This window comes from Pelobates fuscus, chromosome 5, assembly GCF_036172605.1.
Source record: "Pelobates fuscus isolate aPelFus1 chromosome 5, aPelFus1.pri, whole genome shotgun sequence".
NCBI lineage: Eukaryota > Metazoa > Chordata > Amphibia > Anura > Pelobatidae > Pelobates > Pelobates fuscus.
The window spans coordinates 86,844,160-86,859,519 of record NC_086321.1 but is presented as its reverse complement, the minus strand read 5'-3'; the positions used below and the strand labels follow the sequence as shown (position 1 = coordinate 86,859,519).

General features: G+C 55.0%; 1 protein-coding gene and 14 non-coding genes across 16 annotated transcripts in view; all 15 read left to right on the top strand.

The window, feature by feature from the left end:
- The window catches only part of SLC38A9 (solute carrier family 38 member 9), a 325,631-nt gene that overhangs the window by 228,030 nt on the left and 82,241 nt on the right, over positions 1 to 15,360 (top strand). The window lies entirely within an intron of this gene.
- Positions 771 to 934, top strand: LOC134612949 (U1 spliceosomal RNA). The gene has a single exon (XR_010090984.1). It is a non-coding gene; the product is annotated as a U1 spliceosomal RNA (small nuclear RNA).
- On the top strand, positions 1,701 to 1,864 carry LOC134613067 (U1 spliceosomal RNA). The gene has a single exon (XR_010091097.1). It is a non-coding gene; the product is annotated as a U1 spliceosomal RNA (small nuclear RNA).
- On the top strand, positions 2,931 to 3,094 carry LOC134612948 (U1 spliceosomal RNA). Its single transcript, XR_010090983.1, has one exon. It is a non-coding gene; the product is annotated as a U1 spliceosomal RNA (small nuclear RNA).
- On the top strand, positions 3,873 to 4,036 carry LOC134613066 (U1 spliceosomal RNA). The gene has a single exon (XR_010091096.1). It is a non-coding gene; the product is annotated as a U1 spliceosomal RNA (small nuclear RNA).
- On the top strand, positions 5,104 to 5,267 carry LOC134612947 (U1 spliceosomal RNA). Its single transcript, XR_010090982.1, has one exon. It is a non-coding gene; the product is annotated as a U1 spliceosomal RNA (small nuclear RNA).
- Positions 6,031 to 6,194, top strand: LOC134613065 (U1 spliceosomal RNA). Its single transcript, XR_010091095.1, has one exon. It is a non-coding gene; the product is annotated as a U1 spliceosomal RNA (small nuclear RNA).
- On the top strand, positions 7,261 to 7,424 carry LOC134612946 (U1 spliceosomal RNA). The gene has a single exon (XR_010090981.1). It is a non-coding gene; the product is annotated as a U1 spliceosomal RNA (small nuclear RNA).
- LOC134613064 (U1 spliceosomal RNA) lies at positions 8,207 to 8,370 on the top strand. Its single transcript, XR_010091094.1, has one exon. It is a non-coding gene; the product is annotated as a U1 spliceosomal RNA (small nuclear RNA).
- Positions 9,448 to 9,611, top strand: LOC134612945 (U1 spliceosomal RNA). The gene has a single exon (XR_010090980.1). It is a non-coding gene; the product is annotated as a U1 spliceosomal RNA (small nuclear RNA).
- Positions 10,375 to 10,538, top strand: LOC134613063 (U1 spliceosomal RNA). The gene has a single exon (XR_010091093.1). It is a non-coding gene; the product is annotated as a U1 spliceosomal RNA (small nuclear RNA).
- Positions 11,605 to 11,768, top strand: LOC134612944 (U1 spliceosomal RNA). The gene has a single exon (XR_010090979.1). It is a non-coding gene; the product is annotated as a U1 spliceosomal RNA (small nuclear RNA).
- LOC134613062 (U1 spliceosomal RNA) lies at positions 12,555 to 12,718 on the top strand. Its single transcript, XR_010091092.1, has one exon. It is a non-coding gene; the product is annotated as a U1 spliceosomal RNA (small nuclear RNA).
- Positions 13,785 to 13,948, top strand: LOC134612943 (U1 spliceosomal RNA). Its single transcript, XR_010090978.1, has one exon. It is a non-coding gene; the product is annotated as a U1 spliceosomal RNA (small nuclear RNA).
- LOC134613061 (U1 spliceosomal RNA) lies at positions 14,730 to 14,893 on the top strand. The gene has a single exon (XR_010091091.1). It is a non-coding gene; the product is annotated as a U1 spliceosomal RNA (small nuclear RNA).

Genomic DNA, 15,360 nt, shown 5'->3' with positions numbered 1-15,360 from the left:
ACGAGCAGCCCAGCCTTTTGAAAGGTGCCTGGGTTTTTTTGCACAGTCGCCCAGAGCCTCTAGGATGCGCGCGCCACGCAGCGCGCTAGGCGTCCACTCGCGTTGGTTTTTCCGCCCTGCGCTTTGACGAGACGGGCGCCAGGTTGCGCTGCAGTTGCTGAATAGCTCTCCGAGCCAGTCCAGCACTGGGGGCCGACTTGCCCTTATCATCAGGGATGCAGGCATGAGCAGCAAGGAGGCATTCTCCCACTCTTTCGCCTGGCCCCAGCGCAGCTGAACCGATTCGCCCTGCTCCCCCGGGCGCACCGGAGGGTGCTGCAAAGTGGGGGGACGCTGGCCCTGCTCTCTTTGCAAACCCCAAGGGCTGCCTGGGAAGGGAAGGTGAGGGGGGAAGGGCCCTTGCTTAGCAGCTGCTGTTGCTCTGTAGCCACTGGGAGCAAACTGGCACTTGCATTCTCATGCAGACGAGACTAGCATTTCTCGTGGAAGCAAAGCGGGCTCTTGACTGAAAGCCTGGATAGATGTGGTCATCGTATGCAAATAAGGTTTGCTGCAAAGTACCCTGGGAGTGCACCCACTCGGCACGCGTGTGAGGGTTGCAGCTCTTCACGCGTGGAAAGCCTGGGCTCTTGACGGCAAGGCTTGAATTCGGGAGCTGCCTTTCTGGGTGCCTGTTTTGTCAGGAGAGACGAGTGGTACAGGAGGGAATGCTCCTTAAGCTGAAGGGGGGCTTTTGCGAGCTGCGTCCGTGCAGTCGGCCCTTCCAACTCATACTTACCTGGCAGGGGAGATACCATGATCATGAAGGTGGTTCTCCCAGGGCGAGGCTCACCCATTGCACTCCGGGTGTGCTGACCCCTGCGATTTCCCCAAATGCGGGAAACTCGACTGCATAATTTATGGTAGTGGGGGACTGCGTTCGCGCTTTCCCCTGGTCGTGCTTGTTCAAAGATAGATCTCTCTTTGCAAACTTTTCAGTCTCTCCCTCGGGCATTGCCCTGGTGCCTGTTCTTGCCTCCGTGCATCTCTTCTGGGTGCAGAAAGTATATTGTTCCTCTCCCCTGACATTGCAGGCTTCCCTGTTGCCCGCTGGTTTGTTTTGGGGTCTTTTTTTTTTTTTTTTTTGTTGTTGTTGGTTTTTGGGGAAGAGGGTTTGCTTTGGTTTTTGCATTTAAAATACATAAAGAAAGAAAGAAATAAATTAATACATTTTGAAACATTTGTGTCATCGTTACTCTGTAATTACCCTCGTCTATAGCTTCCTTAGCTTAACCCCCATCCATGACCCTCTACAGTCACGATGAAGGGGTTAAAAGGCCTTTTGCTGGCATAGGTGTGTGCAGACTTCACTCCCCGAGCAGAGCATAGGCTGCTGCGATGTGCTTTGATATGCAGACGAGGGAACTGAGCTCTAGAAAACAAAGGTGATTGCGACTGTCTGACTGGGAGAGTGTGGTCATCGTATGCAAATGTTTTTGCTGAAAGGCATCCTGGGAGTTGGCCCATTTTTGCGAAGGCTCCTCTGTCCGGGGCATGTAGGAGTGCAAGGGTGGGGCAGCTGCCGGTTACCCCACCAAGGGAGCAGCCGGCTCGAGGGATGCCTGGTGCCTCAGGGGAGCTGGGTGCTACTGCAGGGCCCGCCTCCCCATGCTCACAGGCGTGTGCCGGCGTAGCGCTTGTGTGCTCTCCCTTCCCAACTCATACTTACCTGGCTGGGGAGATACCATGATCACGAAGGTGGTTCTCCCAGGGCGAGGCTCACCCATTGCACTCCGGGTGTGCTGACCTCTGCGATTTCCCCAAATGCGGGAAACTCGACTGCATAATTTATGGTAGTGGGGGACTGCGTTCGCGCTATCCCCTGATTTGTGCTGGTTTAAAGATAGATGGAGAGCGTGGGGGCACTGGTGAAAAGGCTGCATGGCAGTCTGCTGGTTGGTCGCTCGCTGCAGCTTTTCCTGCGACCCCCCCAAACATTTCTCGCCTCCTGCTTGTTTTGCTCTGCGCTCGGGCCCAATCGCCCCGTGGCTGGCACCGCAAACGCTCTCTCGCCACCTTTTTACTGTTTCTTGACGTTTCTCTGCTCCACTTCTTTGCAAAACACCCTTTCCTTGCTATGCCGCTCTCAAGACAACCAACAGATGGCACTGCAACACAATCACGAGCAGCCCAGCCTTTTGAAAGGTGCCTGGGTTTTTTTGCACAGTCGCCCAGAGCCTCTAGGATGCGCGCGCCACGCAGCGCGCTAGGCGTCCACTCGCGTTGGTTTTTCCGCCCTGCGCTTTGACGAGACGGGCGCCAGGTTGCGCTGCAGTTGCTGAATAGCTCTCCGAGCCAGTCCAGCACTGGGGGCCGACTTGCCCTTATCATCAGGGATGCAGGCATGAGCAGCAAGGAGGCATTCTCCCACTCTTTCGCCTGGCCCCAGCGCAGCTGAACCGATTCGCCCTGCTCCCCCGGGCGCACCGGAGGGTGCTGCAAAGTGGGGGGACGCTGGCCCTGCTCTCTTTGCAAACCCCAAGGGCTGCCTGGGAAGGGAAGGTGAGGGGGGAAGGGCCCTTGCTTAGCAGCTGCTGTTGCTCTGTAGCCACTGGGAGCAAACTGGCACTTGCATTCTCATGCAGACGAGACTAGCATTTCTCGTGGAAGCAAAGCGGGCTCTTGACTGAAAGCCTGGATAGATGTGGTCATCGTATGCAAATAAGGTTTGCTGCAAAGTACCCTGGGAGTGCACCCACTCGGCACGCGTGTGAGGGTTGCAGCTCTTCACGCGTGGAAAGCCTGGGCTCTTGACGGCAAGGCTTGAATTCGGGAGCTGCCTTTCTGGGTGCCTGTTTTGTCAGGAGAGACGAGTGGTACAGGAGGGAATGCTCCTTAAGCTGAAGGGGGGCTTTTGCGAGCTGCGTCCGTGCAGTCGGCCCTTCCAACTCATACTTACCTGGCAGGGGAGATACCATGATCATGAAGGTGGTTCTCCCAGGGCGAGGCTCACCCATTGCACTCCGGGTGTGCTGACCCCTGCGATTTCCCCAAATGCGGGAAACTCGACTGCATAATTTATGGTAGTGGGGGACTGCGTTCGCGCTTTCCCCTGGTCGTGCTTGTTCAAAGATAGATCTCTCTTTGCAAACTTTTCAGTCTCTCCCTCGGGCATTGCCCTGGTGCCTGTTCTTGCCTCCGTGCATCTCTTCTGGGTGCAGAAAGTATATTGTTCCTCTCCCCTGACATTGCAGGCTTCCCTGTTGCCCGCTGGTTTGTTTTGGGGTCTTTTTTTTTTTTTTTTTTTTTTTTTTTTTTGTTGTTGTTGGTTTTTGGGGAAGAGGGTTTGCTTTGGTTTTTGCATTTAAAATACATAAAGAAAGAAAGAAATAAATTAATACATTTTGAAACATTTGTGTCATCGTTACTCTGTAATTACCCTCGTCTATAGCTTCCTTAGCTTAACCCCCATCCATGACCCTCTACAGTCACGATGAAGGGGTTAAAAGGCCTTTTGCTGGCATAGGTGTGTGCAGACTTCACTCCCCGAGCAGAGTATAGGCTGCTGCGATGTGCTTTGATATGCAGACGAGGGAACTGAGCTCTAGAAAACAAAGGTGATTGCGACTGTCTGACTGGGAGAGTGTGGTCATCGTATGCAAATGTTTTTGCTGAAAGGCATCCTGGGAGTTGGCCCATTTTTGCGAAGGCTCCTCTGTCCGGGGCATGTAGGAGTGCAAGGGTGGGGCAGCTGCCGGTTACCCCACCAAGGGAGCAGCCGGCTCGAGGGATGCCTGGTGCCTCAGGGGAGCTGGGTGCTACTGCAGGGCCCGCCTCCCCATGCTCACAGGCGTGTGCCGGCGTAGCGCTTGTGTGCTCTCCCTTCCCAACTCATACTTACCTGGCTGGGGAGATACCATGATCACGAAGGTGGTTCTCCCAGGGCGAGGCTCACCCATTGCACTCCGGGTGTGCTGACCTCTGCGATTTCCCCAAATGCGGGAAACTCGACTGCATAATTTATGGTAGTGGGGGACTGCGTTCGCGCTATCCCCTGATTTGTGCTGGTTTAAAGATAGATGGAGAGCGTGGGGGCACTGGTGAAAAGGCTGCATGGCAGTCTGCTGGTTGGTCGCTCGCTGCAGCTTTTCCTGCGACCCCCCCCAAACATTTCTCGCCTCCTGCTTGTTTTGCTCTGCGCTCGGGCCCAATCGCCCCGTGGCTGGCACCGCAAACGCTCTCTCGCCACCTTTTTACTGTTTCTTGACGTTTCTCTGCTCCACTTCTTTGCAAAACACCCTTTCCTTGCTATGCCGCTCTCAAGACAACCAACAGATGGCACTGCAACACAATCACGAGCAGCCCAGCCTTTTGAAAGGTGCCTGGGTTTTTTTGCACAGTCGCCCAGAGCCTCTAGGATGCGCGCGCCACGCAGCGCGCTAGGCGTCCACTCGCGTTGGTTTTTCCGCCCTGCGCTTTGACGAGACGGGCGCCAGGTTGCGCTGCAGTTGCTGAATAGCTCTCCGAGCCAGTCCAGCACTGGGGGCCGACTTGCCCTTATCATCAGGGATGCAGGCATGAGCAGCAAGGAGGCATTCTCCCACTCTTTCGCCTGGCCCCAGCGCAGCTGAACCGATTCGCCCTGCTCCCCCGGGCGCACCGGAGGGTGCTGCAAAGTGGGGGGACGCTGGCCCTGCTCTCTTTGCAAACCCCAAGGGCTGCCTGGGAAGGGAAGGTGAGGGGGGAAGGGCCCTTGCTTAGCAGCTGCTGTTGCTCTGTAGCCACTGGGAGCAAACTGGCACTTGCATTCTCATGCAGACGAGACTAGCATTTCTCGTGGAAGCAAAGCGGGCTCTTGACTGAAAGCCTGGATAGATGTGGTCATCGTATGCAAATAAGGTTTGCTGCAAAGTACCCTGGGAGTGCACCCACTCGGCACGCGTGTGAGGGTTGCAGCTCTTCACGCGTGGAAAGCCTGGGCTCTTGACGGCAAGGCTTGAATTCGGGAGCTGCCTTTCTGGGTGCCTGTTTTGTCAGGAGAGACGAGTGGTACAGGAGGGAATGCTCCTTAAGCTGAAGGGGGGCTTTTGCGAGCTGCGTCCGTGCAGTCGGCCCTTCCAACTCATACTTACCTGGCAGGGGAGATACCATGATCATGAAGGTGGTTCTCCCAGGGCGAGGCTCACCCATTGCACTCCGGGTGTGCTGACCCCTGCGATTTCCCCAAATGCGGGAAACTCGACTGCATAATTTATGGTAGTGGGGGACTGCGTTCGCGCTTTCCCCTGGTCGTGCTTGTTCAAAGATAGATCTCTCTTTGCAAACTTTTCAGTCTCTCCCTCGGGCATTGCCCTGGTGCCTGTTCTTGCCTCCGTGCATCTCTTCTGGGTGCAGAAAGTATATTGTTCCTCTCCCCTGACATTGCAGGCTTCCCTGTTGCCCGCTGGTTTGTTTTGGGGTCTTTTTTTTTTTTGTTGTTGTTGTTGGTTTTTGGGGAAGAGGGTTTGCTTTGGTTTTTGCATTTAAAATACATAAAGAAAGAAAGAAATAAATTAATACATTTTGAAACATTTGTGTCATCGTTACTCTGTAATTACCCTCGTCTATAGCTTCCTTAGCTTAACCCCCATCCATGACCCTCTACAGTCACGATGAAGGGGTTAAAAGGCCTTTTGCTGGCATAGGTGTGTGCAGACTTCACTCCCCGAGCAGAGCATAGGCTGCTGCGATGTGCTTTGATATGCAGACGAGGGAACTGAGCTCTAGAAAACAAAGGTGATTGCGACTGTCTGACTGGGAGAGTGTGGTCATCGTATGCAAATGTTTTTGCTGAAAGGCATCCTGGGAGTTGGCCCATTTTTGCGAAGGCTCCTCTGTCCGGGGCATGTAGGAGTGCAAGGGTGGGGCAGCTGCCGGTTACCCCACCAAGGGAGCAGCCGGCTCGAGGGATGCCTGGTGCCTCAGGGGAGCTGGGTGCTACTGCAGGGCCCGCCTCCCCATGCTCACAGGCGTGTGCCGGCGTAGCGCTTGTGTGCTCTCCCTTCCCAACTCATACTTACCTGGCTGGGGAGATACCATGATCACGAAGGTGGTTCTCCCAGGGCGAGGCTCACCCATTGCACTCCGGGTGTGCTGACCTCTGCGATTTCCCCAAATGCGGGAAACTCGACTGCATAATTTATGGTAGTGGGGGACTGCGTTCGCGCTATCCCCTGATTTGTGCTGGTTTAAAGATAGATGGAGAGCGTGGGGGCACTGGTGAAAAGGCTGCATGGCAGTCTGCTGGTTGGTCGCTCGCTGCAGCTTTTCCTGCGACCCCCCCAAACATTTCTCGCCTCCTGCTTGTTTTGCTCTGCGCTCGGGCCCAATCGCCCCGTGGCTGGCACCGCAAACGCTCTCTCGCCACCTTTTTACTGTTTCTTGACGTTTCTCTGCTCCACTTCTTTGCAAAACACCCTTTCCTTGCTATGCCGCTCTCAAGACAACCAACAGATGGCACTGCAACACAATCACGAGCAGCCCAGCCTTTTGAAAGGTGCCTGGGTTTTTTTGCACAGTCGCCCAGAGCCTCTAGGATGCGCGCGCCACGCAGCGCGCTAGGCGTCCACTCGCGTTGGTTTTTCCGCCCTGCGCTTTGACGAGACGGGCGCCAGGTTGCGCTGCAGTTGCTGAATAGCTCTCCGAGCCAGTCCAGCACTGGGGGCCGACTTGCCCTTATCATCAGGGATGCAGGCATGAGCAGCAAGGAGGCATTCTCCCACTCTTTCGCCTGGCCCCAGCGCAGCTGAACCGATTCGCCCTGCTCCCCCGGGCGCACCGGAGGGTGCTGCAAAGTGGGGGGACGCTGGCCCTGCTCTCTTTGCAAACCCCAAGGGCTGCCTGGGAAGGGAAGGTGAGGGGGGAAGGGCCCTTGCTTAGCAGCTGCTGTTGCTCTGTAGCCACTGGGAGCAAACTGGCACTTGCATTCTCATGCAGACGAGACTAGCATTTCTCGTGGAAGCAAAGCGGGCTCTTGACTGAAAGCCTGGATAGATGTGGTCATCGTATGCAAATAAGGTTTGCTGCAAAGTACCCTGGGAGTGCACCCACTCGGCACGCGTGTGAGGGTTGCAGCTCTTCACGCGTGGAAAGCCTGGGCTCTTGACGGCAAGGCTTGAATTCGGGAGCTGCCTTTCTGGGTGCCTGTTTTGTCAGGAGAGACGAGTGGTACAGGAGGGAATGCTCCTTAAGCTGAAGGGGGGCTTTTGCGAGCTGCGTCCGTGCAGTCGGCCCTTCCAACTCATACTTACCTGGCAGGGGAGATACCATGATCATGAAGGTGGTTCTCCCAGGGCGAGGCTCACCCATTGCACTCCGGGTGTGCTGACCCCTGCGATTTCCCCAAATGCGGGAAACTCGACTGCATAATTTATGGTAGTGGGGGACTGCGTTCGCGCTTTCCCCTGGTCGTGCTTGTTCAAAGATAGATCTCTCTTTGCAAACTTTTCAGTCTCTCCCTCGGGCATTGCCCTGGTGCCTGTTCTTGCCTCCGTGCATCTCTTCTGGGTGCAGAAAGTATATTGTTCCTCTCCCCTGACATTGCAGGCTTCCCTGTTGCCCGCTGGTTTGTTTTGGGGTCTTTTTTTTTTTTTTTTTTTTTTTTTTTTTTTTTTGTTGTTGTTGGTTTTTGGGGAAGAGGGTTTGCTTTGGTTTTTGCATTTAAAATACATAAAGAAAGAAAGAAATAAATTAATACATTTTGAAACATTTGTGTCATCGTTACTCTGTAATTACCCTCGTCTATAGCTTCCTTAGCTTAACCCCCATCCATGACCCTCTACAGTCACGATGAAGGGGTTAAAAGGCCTTTTGCTGGCATAGGTGTGTGCAGACTTCACTCCCCGAGCAGAGCATAGGCTGCTGCGATGTGCTTTGATATGCAGACGAGGGAACTGAGCTCTAGAAAACAAAGGTGATTGCGACTGTCTGACTGGGAGAGTGTGGTCATCGTATGCAAATGTTTTTGCTGAAAGGCATCCTGGGAGTTGGCCCATTTTTGCGAAGGCTCCTCTGTCCGGGGCATGTAGGAGTGCAAGGGTGGGGCAGCTGCCGGTTACCCCACCAAGGGAGCAGCCGGCTCGAGGGATGCCTGGTGCCTCAGGGGAGCTGGGTGCTACTGCAGGGCCCGCCTCCCCATGCTCACAGGCGTGTGCCGGCGTAGCGCTTGTGTGCTCTCCCTTCCCAACTCATACTTACCTGGCTGGGGAGATACCATGATCACGAAGGTGGTTCTCCCAGGGCGAGGCTCACCCATTGCACTCCGGGTGTGCTGACCTCTGCGATTTCCCCAAATGCGGGAAACTCGACTGCATAATTTATGGTAGTGGGGGACTGCGTTCGCGCTATCCCCTGATTTGTGCTGGTTTAAAGATAGATGGAGAGCGTGGGGGCACTGGTGAAAAGGCTGCATGGCAGTCTGCTGGTTGGTCGCTCGCTGCAGCTTTTCCTGCGACCCCCCCAAACATTTCTCGCCTCCTGCTTGTTTTGCTCTGCGCTCGGGCCCAATCGCCCCGTGGCTGGCACCGCAAACGCTCTCTCGCCACCTTTTTACTGTTTCTTGACGTTTCTCTGCTCCACTTCTTTGCAAAACACCCTTTCCTTGCTATGCCGCTCTCAAGACAACCAACAGATGGCACTGCAACACAATCACGAGCAGCCCAGCCTTTTGAAAGGTGCCTGGGTTTTTTTGCACAGTCGCCCAGAGCCTCTAGGATGCGCGCGCCACGCAGCGCGCTAGGCGTCCACTCGCGTTGGTTTTTCCGCCCATGCTTTGCCCTGCGCTTTGACGAGACGGGCGCCAGGTTGCGCTGCAGTTGCTGAATAGCTCTCCGAGCCAGTCCAGCACTGGGGGCCGACTTGCCCTTATCATCAGGGATGCAGGCATGAGCAGCAAGGAGGCATTCTCCCACTCTTTCGCCTGGCCCCAGCGCAGCTGAACCGATTCGCCCTGCTCCCCCGGGCGCACCGGAGGGTGCTGCAAAGTGGGGGGATGCTGGCCCTGCTCTCTTTGCAAACCCCAAGGGCTGCCTGGGAAGGGAAGGTGAGGGGGGAAGGGCCCTTGCTTAGCAGCTGCTGTTGCTCTGTAGCCACTGGGAGCAAACTGGCACTTGCATTCTCATGCAGACGAGACTAGCATTTCTCGTGGAAGCAAAGCGGGCTCTTGACTGAAAGCCTGGATAGATGTGGTCATCGTATGCAAATAAGGTTTGCTGCAAAGTACCCTGGGAGTGCACCCACTCGGCACGCGTGTGAGGGTTGCAGCTCTTCACGCGTGGAAAGCCTGGGCTCTTGACGGCAAGGCTTGAATTCGGGAGCTGCCTTTCTGGGTGCCTGTTTTGTCAGGAGAGACGAGTGGTACAGGAGGGAATGCTCCTTAAGCTGAAGGGGGGCTTTTGCGAGCTGCGTCCGTGCAGTCGGCCCTTCCAACTCATACTTACCTGGCAGGGGAGATACCATGATCATGAAGGTGGTTCTCCCAGGGCGAGGCTCACCCATTGCACTCCGGGTGTGCTGACCCCTGCGATTTCCCCAAATGCGGGAAACTCGACTGCATAATTTATGGTAGTGGGGGACTGCGTTCGCGCTTTCCCCTGGTCGTGCTTGTTCAAAGATAGATCTCTCTTTGCAAACTTTTCAGTCTCTCCCTCGGGCATTGCCCTGGTGCCTGTTCTTGCCTCCGTGCATCTCTTCTGGGTGCAGAAAGTATATTGTTCCTCTCCCCTGACATTGCAGGCTTCCCTGTTGCCCGCTGGTTTGTTTTGGGGTCTTTTTTTTTTTTGTTGTTGTTGTTGGTTTTTGGGGAAGAGGGTTTGCTTTGGTTTTTGCATTTAAAATACATAAAGAAAGAAAGAAATAAATTAATACATTTTGAAACATTTGTGTCATCGTTACTCTGTAATTACCCTCGTCTATAGCTTCCTTAGCTTAACCCCCATCCATGACCCTCTACAGTCACGATGAAGGGGTTAAAAGGCCTTTTGCTGGCATAGGTGTGTGCAGACTTCACTCCCCGAGCAGAGCATAGGCTGCTGCGATGTGCTTTGATATGCAGACGAGGGAACTGAGCTCTAGAAAACAAAGGTGATTGCGACTGTCTGACTGGGAGAGTGTGGTCATCGTATGCAAATGTTTTTGCTGAAAGGCATCCTGGGAGTTGGCCCATTTTTGCGAAGGCTCCTCTGTCCGGGGCATGTAGGAGTGCAAGGGTGGGGCAGCTGCCGGTTACCCCACCAAGGGAGCAGCCGGCTCGAGGGATGCCTGGTGCCTCAGGGGAGCTGGGTGCTACTGCAGGGCCCGCCTCCCCATGCTCACAGGCGTGTGCCGGCGTAGCGCTTGTGTGCTCTCCCTTCCCAACTCATACTTACCTGGCTGGGGAGATACCATGATCACGAAGGTGGTTCTCCCAGGGCGAGGCTCACCCATTGCACTCCGGGTGTGCTGACCTCTGCGATTTCCCCAAATGCGGGAAACTCGACTGCATAATTTATGGTAGTGGGGGACTGCGTTCGCGCTATCCCCTGATTTGTGCTGGTTTAAAGATAGATGGAGAGCGTGGGGGCACTGGTGAAAAGGCTGCATGGCAGTCTGCTGGTTGGTCGCTCGCTGCAGCTTTTCCTGCGACCCCCCCAAACATTTCTCGCCTCCTGCTTGTTTTGCTCTGCGCTCGGGCCCAATCGCCCCGTGGCTGGCACCGCAAACGCTCTCTCGCCACCTTTTTACTGTTTCTTGACGTTTCTCTGCTCCACTTCTTTGCAAAACACCCTTTCCTTGCTATGCCGCTCTCAAGACAACCAACAGATGGCACTGCAACACAATCACGAGCAGCCCAGCCTTTTGAAAGGTGCCTGGGTTTTTTTGCACAGTCGCCCAGAGCCTCTAGGATGCGCGCGCCACGCAGCGCGCTAGGCGTCCACTCGCGTTGGTTTTTCCGCCCTGCGCTTTGACGAGACGGGCGCCAGGTTGCGCTGCAGTTGCTGAATAGCTCTCCGAGCCAGTCCAGCACTGGGGGCCGACTTGCCCTTATCATCAGGGATGCAGGCATGAGCAGCAAGGAGGCATTCTCCCACTCTTTCGCCTGGCCCCAGCGCAGCTGAACCGATTCGCCCTGCTCCCCCGGGCGCACCGGAGGGTGCTGCAAAGTGGGGGGACGCTGGCCCTGCTCTCTTTGCAAACCCCAAGGGCTGCCTGGGAAGGGAAGGTGAGGGGGGAAGGGCCCTTGCTTAGCAGCTGCTGTTGCTCTGTAGCCACTGGGAGCAAACTGGCACTTGCATTCTCATGCAGACGAGACTAGCATTTCTCGTGGAAGCAAAGCGGGCTCTTGACTGAAAGCCTGGATAGATGTGGTCATCGTATGCAAATAAGGTTTGCTGCAAAGTACCCTGGGAGTGCACCCACTCGGCACGCGTGTGAGGGTTGCAGCTCTTCACGCGTGGAAAGCCTGGGCTCTTGACGGCAAGGCTTGAATTCGGGAGCTGCCTTTCTGGGTGCCTGTTTTGTCAGGAGAGACGAGTGGTACAGGAGGGAATGCTCCTTAAGCTGAAGGGGGGCTTTTGCGAGCTGCGTCCGTGCAGTCGGCCCTTCCAACTCATACTTACCTGGCAGGGGAGATACCATGATCATGAAGGTGGTTCTCCCAGGGCGAGGCTCACCCATTGCACTCCGGGTGTGCTGACCCCTGCGATTTCCCCAAATGCGGGAAACTCGACTGCATAATTTATGGTAGTGGGGGACTGCGTTCGCGCTTTCCCCTGGTCGTGCTTGTTCAAAGATAGATCTCTCTTTGCAAACTTTTCAGTCTCTCCCTCGGGCATTGCCCTGGTGCCTGTTCTTGCCTCCGTGCATCTCTTCTGGGTGCAGAAAGTATATTGTTCCTCTCCCCTGACATTGCAGGCTTCCCTGTTGCCCGCTGGTTTGTTTTGGGGTCTTTTTTTTTTTTTTTTTTTTTTTTTTTTTTTTTTTTTTGTTGTTGTTGGTTTTTGGGGAAGAGGGTTTGCTTTGGTTTTTGCATTTAAAATACATAAAGAAAGAAAGAAATAAATTAATACATTTTGAAACATTTGTGTCATCGTTACTCTGTAATTACCCTCGTCTATAGCTTCCTTAGCTTAACCCCCATCCATGACCCTCTACAGTCACGATGAAGGGGTTAAAAGGCCTTTTGCTGGCATAGGTGTGTGCAGACTTCACTCCCCGAGCAGAGCATAGGCTGCTGCGATGTGCTTTGATATGCAGACGAGGGAACTGAGCTCTAGAAAACAAAGGTGATTGCGACTGTCTGACTGGGAGAGTGTGGTCATCGTATGCAAATGTTTTTGCTGAAAGGCATCCTGGGAGTTGGCCCATTTTTGCGAAGGCTCCTCTGTCCGGGGCATGTAGGAGTGCAAGGGTGGGGCAGCTGCCGGTTACCCCACCAAGGGAGCAGCCGGCTCGAGGGATGCCTGGTGCCTCAGGGGAGCTGGGTGCTACTGCAGGGCCCGCCTCCCCATGCTCACAGGCGTGTGCCGGCGTAGCGCTTGTGTGCTCTCCCTTCCCAACTCATACTTACCTGGCTGGGGAGATACCATGATCACGAAGGTGGTTCTCCCAGGGCGAGGCTCACCCATTGCACTCCGGGTGTGCTGACCTCTGCGATTTCCCCAAATGCGGGAAACTCGACTGCATAATTTATGGTAGTGGGGGACTGCGTTCGCGCTATCCCCTGATTTGTGCTGGTTTAAAGATAGATGGAGAGCGTGGGGGCACTGGTGAAAAGGCTGCATGGCAGTCTGCTGGTTGGTCGCTCGCTGCAGCTTTTCCTGCGACCCCCCCAAACATTTCTCGCCTCCTGCTTGTTTTGCTCTGCGCTCGGGCCCAATCGCCCCGTGGCTGGCACCGCAAACGCTCTCTCGCCACCTTTTTACTGTTTCTTGACGTTTCTCTGCTCCACTTCTTTGCAAAACACCCTTTCCTTGCTATGCCGCTCTCAAGACAACCAACAGATGGCACTGCAACACAATCACGAGCAGCCCAGCCTTTTGAAAGGTGCCTGGGTTTTTTTGCACAGTCGCCCAGAGCCTCTAGGATGCGCGCGCCACGCAGCGCGCTAGGCGTCCACTCGCGTTGGTTTTTCCGCCCTGCGCTTTGACGAGACGGGCGCCAGGTTGCGCTGCAGTTGCTGAATAGCTCTCCGAGCCAGTCCAGCACTGGGGGCCGACTTGCCCTTATCATCAGGGATGCAGGCATGAGCAGCAAGGAGGCATTCTCCCACTCTTTCGCCTGGCCCCAGCGCAGCTGAACCGATTCGCCCTGCTCCCCCGGGCGCACCGGAGGGTGCTGCAAAGTGGGGGGACGCTGGCCCTGCTCTCTTTGCAAACCCCAAGGGCTGCCTGGGAAGGGAAGGTGAGGGGGGAAGGGCCCTTGCTTAGCAGCTGCTGTTGCTCTGTAGCCACTGGGAGCAAACTGGCACTTGCATTCTCATGCAGACGAGACTAGCATTTCTCGTGGAAGCAAAGCGGGCTCTTGACTGAAAGCCTGGATAGATGTGGTCATCGTATGCAAATAAGGTTTGCTGCAAAGTACCCTGGGAGTGCACCCACTCGGCACGCGTGTGAGGGTTGCAGCTCTTCACGCGTGGAAAGCCTGGGCTCTTGACGGCAAGGCTTGAATTCGGGAGCTGCCTTTCTGGGTGCCTGTTTTGTCAGGAGAGACGAGTGGTACAGGAGGGAATGCTCCTTAAGCTGAAGGGGGGCTTTTGCGAGCTGCGTCCGTGCAGTCGGCCCTTCCAACTCATACTTACCTGGCAGGGGAGATACCATGATCATGAAGGTGGTTCTCCCAGGGCGAGGCTCACCCATTGCACTCCGGGTGTGCTGACCCCTGCGATTTCCCCAAATGCGGGAAACTCGACTGCATAATTTATGGTAGTGGGGGACTGCGTTCGCGCTTTCCCCTGGTCGTGCTTGTTCAAAGATAGATCTCTCTTTGCAAACTTTTCAGTCTCTCCCTCGGGCATTGCCCTGGTGCCTGTTCTTGCCTCCGTGCATCTCTTCTGGGTGCAGAAAGTATATTGTTCCTCTCCCCTGACATTGCAGGCTTCCCTGTTGCCCGCTGGTTTGTTTTGGGGTCTTTTTTTTTTTTTTTTTTTTTTTTTTTTTTTTTGTTGTTGTTGGTTTTTGGGGAAGAGGGTTTGCTTTGGTTTTTGCATTTAAAATACATAAAGAAAGAAAGAAATAAATTAATACATTTTGAAACATTTGTGTCATCGTTACTCTGTAATTACCCTCGTCTATAGCTTCCTTAGCTTAACCCCCATCCATGACCCTCTACAGTCACGATGAAGGGGTTAAAAGGCCTTTTGCTGGCATAGGTGTGTGCAGACTTCACTCCCCGAGCAGAGCATAGGCTGCTGCGATGTGCTTTGATATGCAGACGAGGGAACTGAGCTCTAGAAAACAAAGGTGATTGCGACTGTCTGACTGGGAGAGTGTGGTCATCGTATGCAAATGTTTTTGCTGAAAGGCATCCTGGGAGTTGGCCCATTTTTGCGAAGGCTCCTCTGTCCGGGGCATGTAGGAGTGCAAGGGTGGGGCAGCTGCCGGTTACCCCACCAAGGGAGCAGCCGGCTCGAGGGATGCCTGGTGCCTCAGGGGAGCTGGGTGCTACTGCAGGGCCCGCCTCCCCATGCTCACAGGCGTGTGCCGGCGTAGCGCTTGTGTGCTCTCCCTTCCCAACTCATACTTACCTGGCTGGGGAGATACCATGATCACGAAGGTGGTTCTCCCAGGGCGAGGCTCACCCATTGCACTCCGGGTGTGCTGACCTCTGCGATTTCCCCAAATGCGGGAAACTCGACTGCATAATTTATGGTAGTGGGGGACTGCGTTCGCGCTATCCCCTGATTTGTGCTGGTTTAAAGATAGATGGAGAGCGTGGGGGCACTGGTGAAAAGGCTGCATGGCAGTCTGCTGGTTGGTCGCTCGCTGCAGCTTTTCCTGCGACCCCCCCAAACATTTCTCGCCTCCTGCTTGTTTTGCTCTGCGCTCGGGCCCAATCGCCCCGTGGCTGGCACCGCAAACGCTCTCTCGCCACCTTTTTACTGTTTCTTGACGTTTCTCTGCTCCACTTCTTTGCAAAACACCCTTTCCTTGCTATGCCGCTCTCAAGACAACCAACAGATGGCACTGCAACACAATCACGAGCAGCCCAGCCTTTTGAAAGGTGCCTGGGTTTTTTTGCACAGTCGCCCAGAGCCTCTAGGATGCGCGCGCCACGCAGCGCGCTAGGCGTCCACTCGCGTTGGTTTTTCCGCCCATGCTTTGCCCTGCGCTTTGACGAGACGGGCGCCAGGTTGCGCTGCAGTTGCTG